General features: G+C 32.9%; 1 long non-coding RNA gene across 2 annotated transcripts; it reads right to left on the reverse strand.

Moving 5' to 3' along the window:
* Positions 1-6,394: 6,394 nt before the first annotated feature.
* On the reverse strand, positions 6,395-8,218 carry LOC145062823 (uncharacterized). Of its 2 annotated transcripts, none has more exons than XR_013687734.1 (3): positions 8,160-8,218; positions 7,867-7,947; positions 6,395-6,837 (listed from the first exon to the last, which is right to left on the reverse strand). It is a non-coding gene; the product is annotated as an uncharacterized LOC145062823 (long non-coding RNA). The 2 variants fall into 2 exon arrangements; XR_013687735.1 differs by lacking the exon at positions 8,160-8,218 and adding an exon at positions 8,021-8,119.
* Positions 8,219-10,150: the final 1,932 nt, after the last annotated feature.

The following is a 10,150-nucleotide window of genomic DNA, read 5'->3' on the forward strand; positions in this document are numbered from 1 at the left end:
GCAATAGGCAATAAAAATCATAACTTTAACATGATAGGTGATGATCAATCAAACATAATTAATAACCAAACTAATAAAATCCAAAATCATTGAAATCAACACATAAAATCGAGTTTCATCTACTCCAAACGAAAGCAACATGTTTTAACAGCCAAATTCAAAAAGTAAAAACACAAATAGAAACAATTAGAATGCTAATCATGGTCATAATAGAAAACCGAATGATTCCTGTCATGAATCAGTTCTCGAATCCTTCAGATCTTTTCTCCGTATCAGCTTACGGTCCTCCGGTCACCTTGTAGACCCTCAAAATGGTTTCTCTAAGGTTTATTTTCATAAGAAATGAATTAGGTTTGAAGATATGTCATTAGGGTTAATTTTTGGCTCTATTTATAGGTTACAACACCACCATGGCGTGGAGAAAGGCTTGCCATGCCATGAGAGATGGTTTCTTCTCATCCACAAAATTTCCTGATGTCGCCACACCATGGGAATGGCTTTGTCACGACGTGGGAACTAGGAATCATAATTTTACAAAAACACGAAATTCGTCCGAAATTTTGTCTGGAACACTTTGAATCTCATCAATTGGAGTTACGAGTCATGAGATATGGCCAAAACACTGAAGAGTGGTGAATCTGCCAACAACATTCTTTTTGCATCTTTAAAGGTCCATTCTCCTGCTTTAGCATCCCAACTCCAATTTTAAATGTAATTGAACATTTCAAAGCATATTAAGTATCATATATGTTAAAATATAACATTTTTACTTAAATAGATTAGGATAATGGCCTAAAATACATAGTTAAATAAGACCATATCAATATACCCCACATTATTCTTTTGTTTGTCCCCAAACAAAACTAGATTTTTATTATAATATCATTCTAATATCACACATCAAAACCTTTCTTACCAACATCACACAGAATAACCCAAATTAAATTCGCCAATTATGTCTCATCACTATGCATATATCTGTGTCTAAAAGATTCTAAATATTTCCCAAGTCCTAAATACTCACAATCTCATTGACGTTCCCCACTTATTTTGAACAACATTCATTTCGGCATCTCTCCAAATAGGTCCTCAGAAAATTTTCTTAACTTCAAGATATTTTTGTTAAGTTCCAAAGCATACATACGATAAAATAACCTACAAATAAAAATTACAAATTTGACTATTAAGCCCTTGGCTTTTGCAATCTGCCTTATTTCTTCACTTCTTCAAGATCTTCATACTTTGATCACTTTTATTCACTCAACAACTTTTGCAACTTTTTTCTCTATTTTTTTCTCTTTTTATTCTTCTTCACAATTTTTTTTTTAGTTTTTGTTCTTTTTTTACAACTCACTTTTTTCACTTAAACTAAAAACCTAAAAAACATATTCTTAAGCAACGAAACTTAACATCAATCTTTATTGGTTAAAGACATTAGTCTAAAGTGCAATGACTACATAAATTTTCCGGGACGCATTTCAAGTATATGATGCAAAACATATTATGTCCCTCACCCTCAAACTATACAAGTTCGTGTTTTTGTCTCATGATTTCACTTGAACTGGGAAACCACAAATATATTATAACATATTGCTCAAGTAAATTTTAGAATTCTCATCAACTTTTCCAACATAACACTAGCAAACTTAGTTCCAATGTAATAATATCAAAACATTTTTTTTAAAATTACTAGATTTTCTATGTTGGACATTTTTCAAGTCTTTATTTTTCAATTTTTTTAATCTAGCATATATAATTTTTTTATATTGCAAGCTTGTTGTCCTTTTTCCTATCCTCATATTGTACACTTAAATTATATAGTGTTGTCATTATATATATAAATAATTAAAGCATATAAAATAAAAAAGAGAGAATATGAACGAACTCGTCTTGGGTATGTAGTCACGAGAACGTCATTGATTGTAGTGGGTTGTTTCGAAATGTATGTTGGAATGATGATGCTTCTGATTTTGCCGAAAATTGAAAAATGGAACTGCTTTACTTTTCTGCGCATGTCGGGACTTTGTGTATGAAACAATTAGCGAAAACATCGTATATTAGTAGGTTTCTTTAGTTTTTCTCAGTTATTTCAAGTAGTTTTTATAATTAAAAGATATTGGCTCTAATTCAACAGATGGGTTTACTAGGCATCTATGAACTAAATTTAGGCAACATAAGCAATATAAACCTTAAGTGTACATGTACCCTAGATCTTGGTTATACTGTTATGACAACGTGCTTTCAAAAATTATGAATCTAGAGCTACAAGATGAATAGAATTACTAAAATTTTGAAAATATCGAATTCGTTACATGAACACTTGAAGAATTTCAGTTCCTTGTTTCCCTTAGATAGTCTAGCACCCAAAGTTGAAATGTCTCTAATGGCTCATACCCCAAAGACTAAAACCCTAGAAATTTTTAAAGATAGAGGAGAGAGGTTGAGAAATCTGAAATTCTAACCTTATGGAGAGTATGATCGGATTTTCTAAGGCCTAGAAAGGTCTTTATATAGTTGTGATATTTTCCGGATAAACCTAAATTGAATCAATTAAATAATCAGATTTGATCCTGATTCAAATCTTTATCCTTATCAATTACCTGAAAGATTCTGGAAACCCTACAAAATCATCCACCTTTACGGACGTCTAGAATGTTTATGTTGTTCAACTATTGAACAATTACCATCCAGTCCTTGTACCTTTAAATATATCCAAATTAATTCCATTTAATTTCAAATTAATCTTAATTAATTTTAACTAGTTTTTAATTAATTTATTAAACTGTAATAATTTAATAAACTATTTATTTCACTCTCTCAAATTTGTTTCTTGCTATTTTAGCTCTTGAGGACTACCCATAAAGGGTCGTTATTATTCCTAAAGTTAAACCAAGAAGATGAATGATGTGATTTTTTGGTGTGTTATACGGATCCTATGAGAGTTGTATTTATAATCGTGAAAACCCTAGGAGACCTAAAAAATCCAAATCTGAGGCGTTTCTCTCCATGCAACACAGTTCCGTAGGGTTCTAGAAGTTTATACGAGCTTATCCATGAACTCAACACCAGTCAATGCGTTGAATGGGCCGGTCAAACCGTTTGGCCCGAACTCACTAAAAATAAAAGCTTATCAGTTCCCATTGACCGATGTGTCATGCAAAGTGTCAAGTGCGTCTAAATCGTGCCATTTTGCAAACTCGCATCTACAACACGTGTAGTCTAGACGTATATGTGTAGGCTTGGTCAATCTTTTATTTTTAGTAAAGCCTTTGAAGGCTTATATACACCCTTTTAATTATTTCCCCTATTAATGTGGGATCAAGAGAAATTGCCAACTTACATGTTCCTCAACTATTTCCAACAAAGAATAAGTTTCACAAAATATCGCATGCTTATGTAATAAATAATAAGCATTAAATATTGAGTAATACTTGGATATACAACCTTATGAATTATATGATTCAAAAGATACTAAAACACTAAACCAAATGATGAGAAATGATTTGTACCTCATTAGCCTTTTATAATAAAAATGATCTCCCATTTGGAGATTTTTTAATGGTTCATAATGTCCAAAATAGCATACAACTTGCTTTTCATTTACATTAGAATCCCCCATTATGGCCTTATCACGTACCTTGATATTTATAGTGAACTTGGACAACATAACCCATATTTTCACACTATAAAGGTTCTACTTGACGATGTGCTACCATTGGGACTTAGTATAAATCATATTTGTATGATCTCATCCGACCTTTATTGTGTAGATACACCTTAGGAAAGTACACACTCACAACTAGCACATATACACTCAAGTTCATTTTTTCTAACCTTATGAAACATCAAATCCACCTATAGAGAATTCCCTTGATTTTATACAACAAATCCATGCATCCAACAATTTGAACGATCTCTTGAATACACATAAACACTTACGTACCCCGCGTTACATGCTTAGGATATATTTTTATACCCTCGCTAAAAAATAAACATGCAACATAAACATGTGAATTCTTATTTCCCCTATCGAACATTATTTATCGCCAAAAAAAAAAAAGTTGTGAGTTCATCAGACCTCACTTTCTCATTTTTATCTCTTTAATTATCACTCAATTACTCTCATCGGGGATCAATAAAAAACATAAGATGTTGGGTACATGATACTCTTTTCGAATCTCTCTCCCTCTCTATATGTTCTCCCTCTCTATATGTCCGTATAAAAATTTACTAGATTTTTTTTCACTCATTTGTGCCTTTTGGATCGCAAGAAAAAATTAAAGAGTCCAAGTCCCTTTCTCGGCCTACATATAATCTATCTCTACCCATTGTGACATGGTATTCCAGAGAGATACTATATACATCATTTTCACACCTTTGAAAACCTATTAAACCTTAAATAAATTAACACAAACAATTTTTGTCCTTTGAACCAACTTACTAAAATACGTTATATTTAAATACAATTCCATCATCTTCGGTGTTTCTTTCTAACTTCTAAAACATTTTAATAACTAATAAGCACATATTATATTACTTAAGTATTAATATTTATCATTTTGTGTCTTTTAAAATAAAATAGTCCAATCCATCATCAAAACAAAGATCCAACAGTTTATAACAAGGATATATCTTATTTGCTCCATAAATAAATTTAAATATATAATATCATTTCCTAAATCCAAATTCATGCAAAACACACTATTTTATCCAAAAATAATACTAGTGTACATTTCCGTTATTCTTATCTTTCGTTAAGAGTATGTTGCAGGTATTATAAATCATAAATACTCGCTATTTCATCCAGAAACACCTTCCTTCCCAACCCATGCCTATGCTTTTATCTTGAAAAAACATTCTTTACATATGCCTATGCTTTATAAATATGATATTTGTTCGTCAATATAAAAAAGATAATAAATGTACCTCAAAAATTGAAGAATTTTTGTTTTTTTTTTGTGAACTTTTTTTTTTTGTACTCACACAACCCTGCTTTAGTGTGATATTTATCTTGTATTCCAATATTCTCCGGTTTCTTTCATGTCTCTCATTCAACATGTTCGGCATCATATTGGCCACCTTACGAATCGTATTTTATGTTCTTTAGTTTTTGGTTATTATTTCTCTTGTAATAAAATTAGTTCTTTACATATGTTATGCTTGGAAATTAGCAACATGTGTTACGCTACCTTTTTAAACCTATAAATCCATTGTTCGTGTTGCTTTTGATGTTGATCACACTGACTTTTACAGATCACATGTTACTAATCTTTGAGGCAATCGATGTTATTTTTGTTTCAGGGTTACTACTCCTGCTTGTGGGTCTATATGTTACCTATTAAATCATAAATATTTTCTAAATTTATACATTCTTTATCGTTTGTCTAAAATCAATCTAATCTTAATATTAAATTGTTCCAATGTGACCATGGTTGTGCATTCGAAACCTCAATTTTTCAATATCTTTTTTGACATAAAAGTCATTCAGTTTTTTTTTCGTGTTCTCAGACCTCCTAACAAAAGATAAATCTGAGTGCATGATTCTCTCCACGACCGACATGACTTGTATCCTCTTATTCCATGCTCGTATATCTCTTTCATATTGGGGTGACGCACTTCATATAGCTACTCATTTGCTGAACATATTTCGATCTCCATCCATTAATAATGTCATAATGTTTCATCGTCTCTCCAAACATGTAAGTGTCTGTGGGCGTTTATTCTACCTTTACACAACCATCATACATAAACCTATCCTTTGTCCCACTTACTGTGTCATCCTTGGCTACCCTTCCAACACAAAGGATTTATACGTCTAGATTTCCACTCAAACTTTCATGCCATGCACGTTGTGTTTGACACATACGTGTCTTTGTTAGGACCATGTCTCACCCACTCTCCTTAGTATTATTTTATTCACACCACAAAGATCGAGCCCTATGCAGACAACAATTATCGACTCTGTCTAGACGACTTGTCATCTGTAAAGCTTATACCGACGACATGTGGTTTGTAAAAAGTCATCGGTATAGGTCCGTCGGTAAAAGTCGAAAATGTCGTCGGGACAAGAGTCGTCGGTATAGCATAGTCAGTCCAGACAACATGTCGTCTGCAAAGGATCGTCAGGATTAATTTTCGAGGAAATAAGAAAAAGTTTTATTCGGACCCGATACCGACGACTTGTCATCGGTACAAGTGTGACCCTATAGAGACGATTTGTCGTCTGGAAAAGTTGATCAATACAGACGACATGTCGTCTGGAATGGGGAAACCGTTTTTACATTTATAAAGTTATACAGACGACATGTCGTCTCTATAGCCCTTTTTTTAATATTTTTCCACAGGTTTTGTTATATGTACCATTTAAAACAAATCTAAGAGGGATATTTGCAAAATAATATATAATACATTCAATTCTAATTTTCATTTCGTTTTAGACATACAATACAAACTAGCAGGAATTACACGCGCTGTTGGCGCCAGTTTGGATCGGGTTTGCTTAAATGTTGATAAATTTCAAAATTTTCACTTTTGAATGATAACACGTTTTCATTGACTTCAATTTAAAAATGACACTAGATTCACCTACCTTATAAAAAAATGGACTCTCGGTATGCTTGTTAAAAACAAATATTTGACTAAAATTGGATATGAAATTATGAATTGATTACCATATTTAACCTTTTCACTTGATGATATGTGTTCGTTGTCAGCAAGCATGAATCTGTTAATTCGGTTGTTGGTGGTGATGTGATCTTTGAGAAATGTTCACTGCATAGCTCGATTGTTTCAGAGGAATTTTTTTAGAAGTATTCACTGGAATACTCTTTCCAGCTCCTACAATAAATTCACAAAAATGTTAGCCCATATAAACATCTAAAGTTACAGCCCCGATTCAGACAGAGGGGCATATATGGAACCCTTTATAAACAGGCTAACCTTTAATGCAAACATGACACAAACTTTTTTTATCCAACTCAAACTCAATTTAATAAGTTCTTTGACTTTTTACATCTTGACATAGATGGAGGTGAAAATTACCTGAAATGAAGGTTACAGAGGTAAAAATTTCTATATTTCCCATGAAAAACCCAAATGATAATCTTTATTTATCACTCTTATACTACACCATCGTTATGTTGTTTTTAAATTTTCCAGCCTGCTGCCTGCCCCTATAATAAATATGTTGAGATACACAACCTATTTAACTGATTATTAGATTTCAAAAAAAGCAATTGTGGTCTAATTTTTCTACGAATGTTATTATTAAATTTCTAAAAGTCAACTAACCCTTTATTATGTGGTATTCACCCGATTAATGATCCTAAAACAAACACAAATAAATTTTAAGCAGGAAATGACAGGAAATTTAAAGTACATTGTTGAATGCATGTAATCATTTTTAAGAAGGAAATATCAAAAATTTCATTTTGACTCAAATGAACTCAATGTATTAAACTTTGTTGAAAATGAGTGAGCTGAATACAGAAAACCAAATAAGTTACTGTGAATTGAAAAAAAAAAATTGTAAAAAATCTAAAATAGATCAAACTTCCCTCACACTTTTAATTCCTTGTAATAGTATCCTAATTTTGGCCACTGAAAACCACTATATGGGTGCATGGGTATAAGAAAAAAACCCAACCCAAGAGCAATTATTAGGGGCAAAATGGTCCCAATGCTACAAAATGGTCCTAAAACAAAGTCATGTTATTTGGTAATGATCCTAAAACAAAGTCAAAAACTTAAACTACCTGAAGTCAGAACTGGAGTTTTGAAAGAAAGTAACCAACTTTTTCTGGTAACAATTCTAATCTTACAAATGAAACCCAAAAATATCGAGAAAAAGCAAGAATTGAATCCTACCTCTGCTTTCTTGGCTCTAATCGCCCTGGTTGAAGCATTTCCTCGAGCAGTTGAGGTGCATACTGCAACTCGCTTTCAAAGCTGAATATCAATTGGGTGAGGTATAATTAGATCTTGTTCAAAGTTATTAACCGAAGGAAGAATTGAATCCTACCTCAAAATCCACATATATAATCAATCAACCAAACAAAATATGAGCAAAATTATATATCATGGTGTATTGAAAGAAAAAAAATCATAAACTTCATCATCTTCACTTACACACTGCAGGGAAAAAAAACAAAAAAAAATACCTCAAAATCAGAGGTCAAGATGTCATAACTGTTATAGATAACATAAGCATAAACAACGCATTACAGGCCTTACGTACAACTTGTTATTCTACTAATAGCCATAATCACCTTAAATCTCTCAGCAGATAACAATCACTTATCCCAATGCATTCGTATCGCTACATGTGATACAAATAAAATTAGTGGGTCAGGCTCGGGTGTGTACATGTGACAACCCGATATTTCGAGACAATATGATGGAACACAAGTCAAATTTAGGTCAAAATTTAATTTTCTTAAAATCTTATTTTGGTTAAATAAAGTAGTAGGAATCGTATCAAAGTTTTCGTACATATAAAGAACCCTAAAATCCGAGTTATAACGGAGAAGTTATGACCAACCAAAGATTCTCGGCAAAACCGGCAACACTGATAGATGTAAAACGCAAAGTTTCTACACAATAATTTGTAGCTTTAGGTATCTAAATGAAGGTTTTAGATATCATTAAACCGCAAACGTACATAAAAAGAATGCCCAAATTTGACTTCATATGAGGAAGTTATAAATTTTTTGAAGTTTCAGACATAGCAGTACACAGCTAAAAACTCGAAGTCGAGATCGAACGGCTTTTGCCAACATGACCTAAACGAGAATCGAAGATCTCATTAATGGTATTACAACGGTAAAAAGTCTGGCGAAAACAGACATCGGATGAAGAAGTTATGGAACTTTAACGGACTTTTCCTGCCCCGGCGTATTAAAAATATAATATTAAAAATAAATTCAAATTAGCCGACGGAGTCTAAACGAAAATTGTAGATCGTAGTCTCATCTACGCGTGGATATAAAGAACGTCGAAAACGAAGTTCGTATGAGGAAGATATGAATTTTTGAAGTTTATTAAATAATTAAAATATAAATTTAATTCAAAATCCGGTATTATCCAAAGGAGGAGTCATCGGACCAATCCAAGTTACGCCCAGCGTACTCGGATGCTAGGCTCCGGCTCGTCCACGTCGCTCCGATGCTTTGACCGAGGATGCGCTCATGCATGACGCATGAGTACGCCCCGCATACTCTCGTACGCCCAGCGTACCGAGGTCCTCCAGCCACTATAAAAGGGATGCGAGGGTGCCGGCCATTTTTGCTCATTTCCTCCCTTTCTCGCACTGAAGCTCTGCGTTTCAACCCTCGGAGCCATCCCGAAGTTCCGGTTTTCATATCCAAGTTGGGAAGGAAGTTTTACGCTCCCGAGATCCACGAGAAACCCAAGAAATCCGCTTTCTCGAGTAGAAGTTCTGCTCGGTTTTCGTCTCGCTTTCTACAATCATTCATGTGAGTTCATACCCCTACATTTTAAATGTTTTATAAATGCTTTTATATGCTTTTAAAGGGGGGGGGGGGAATACAAGTAATACACACGATTATTATCGTGTGTTAAATAAAGTTTCATTATACACTTTTTATCAACGGAATCATATGTGATTTATAACTATTATAGGGAAACTTTCGTATGCAAAATATATCACGATAACATCATATCTTTGAAAATGAAAAATGTTGTTATAGATGTATAAATCAAACACTCTGCTTATACTGTATGTATATGTGTCCATCTTGGCACTATAAAAATTATACTTTTCATAACAAGGGAGCATTTTCACTAGGGATTACTATACAAACGAGACACACTTTTAGAAAACTATAATAGGTATAGTTTTACGAGAACATCACGAACTTTTACATACTAGAAACACTATTTCAAGAAGTTTACTTTCACCTACAAGAATAAACAAACATTTTTACAAGTAAACACACGGTTATCCCCGTGTGAAAGACATAAATCTTTCTATACTTTTTGGTTATAAAATCAATCGCATGTGATTTATAACTAACATACAATTGGACCTACTACCCTTTTAGCCGTTTCACCAAACGGAGTACCCCAAATATTTTTCTTAAACGTTTTTACATGTTTAAAACTCTTTATCAAATTGTCTTACACACTGTGA

Source organism: Lactuca serriola, chromosome 7 (assembly GCF_051521515.1).
Source record: "Lactuca serriola cultivar US96UC23 chromosome 7, Lser_US96UC23_V15, whole genome shotgun sequence".
NCBI classification, from domain to species: Eukaryota; Viridiplantae; Streptophyta; class Magnoliopsida; order Asterales; family Asteraceae; genus Lactuca; species Lactuca serriola.